Below are 1,344 nucleotides of genomic sequence, written 5' to 3'. Positions count from 1 at the left end.
CGTGTAGAGGGTAGAACCTGAGGTGGGGCCTTGTGCGCAAACTCTGACATGCGGCTGTGATTTATAAAGGAAAGATGTGCAGAAACATGCGTACGCATGGTTTTATAAATCTGAATTTTTTTTGGCGTACGCCATTTCCGCCTTTTGGCCGTACGTTCACTTTTAGTATGGTTTCCATGCAATCCTTTATAAATGAGACCCCAGATAATTATTTAATCAGCTCTGACTGAACAACAACTTCAGAATCAACATGCATGTAGCATCCATGTTTACGGTGAGCAGTGAGCTGAATGTGACGTCACGTCTTCTGCGCATGCGGGTCGCATCAGTGTTGTGGAGAGTTCACAGTGGAGTCAGATGGAGGTCACATCTGAGCAAAAAATCAGAATTGAGCATTAATACCTGAGTGGGAGTGTTATCTGTAGACATGTTCAGCATTAAATTTATTCCTGGTCAAACTGCCTCCCTCTCTGACAATAACTCCCCCATCCCCAATGCCACTCATTTTATTTTAATCTCCTTCCAAAGTCAGATAAGAAACAGGTCAGTGACAATAACGCAAAGGTTGGTAAGATTTTTGTTTTGACTGTATAATGCCAAGCATCAAATGTCTGACTCACTGAAGAACAAGTGCTCTAACCACTGCTCCACAGCTGTCTGTGTGCAGACACAACTGTTTAGAGAGAGAAAACAACTAGGGCTGCAACAACGAATAGATAAAAATCAATAAAAATTGATTTATTAAAAGTGTTGGCAACAAATTTCATTATTGATTTGTTGTGTCGCGCGATTTATGCATCCCTCGCCATGTCGCGGAGCCATTTACGTCATCCGCAAAGCGTTGTCAATGCTGGCTAACCTACATAAAGTTTAGGAAGAACAAATACTCTGCCTGTAAAGATCCACCCTCTCTGAGACTCTTGAGTGAAAAGTAGAGACTCTGAACTTTGAACCAGTTTTTTAAATTGTGTTGTTAGGCAAAGTAGATCCGAAGGTATGATTAAAAGGTATATGCCACATTTAATTATTTTAAATGACAGTGTGAAATGACGCGTGCCGCATCGCGAGGAGGAAACACGTCCCCTGTCGGGGGACCCCTCCTCTCGGGCCAGTAATATAAAACCCTCCAGTCTTTTTATTTTTTCCTGATCGAGACTCAAAGTTATTTGATAAGCAGCAAAAAGGTTAAGGACGAAGAAAAAAAAAAGAAAAAGACGTGAGCAGAACTCCAGGGGCCTGGGGAGCTGCTTCAGAACCGCATACTGGGTCATTTTAGCCACAGACATAACCAACAAGAAGGAAGCAAAACGTAAAGAATTAGAGAAAAATCATAAATTCTAAATG

At 41.6% G+C, this 1,344-nt stretch overlaps 1 protein-coding gene across 1 annotated transcript in view; it reads left to right on the top strand.

The window, feature by feature from the left end:
• tomm70a (translocase of outer mitochondrial membrane 70 homolog A (S. cerevisiae)) overlaps positions 1-1,344 on the top strand; it is a 24,388-nt gene that overhangs the window by 15,537 nt on the left and 7,507 nt on the right. The window lies entirely within an intron of this gene.

The sequence above is a fragment of the Austrofundulus limnaeus genome, unplaced genomic scaffold (genome assembly GCF_001266775.1).
Source record: "Austrofundulus limnaeus strain Quisiro unplaced genomic scaffold, Austrofundulus_limnaeus-1.0 Scaffold245, whole genome shotgun sequence".
NCBI lineage: Eukaryota > Metazoa > Chordata > Actinopteri > Cyprinodontiformes > Rivulidae > Austrofundulus > Austrofundulus limnaeus.
This window is presented reverse-complemented; position numbering and strand designations above follow the sequence as displayed.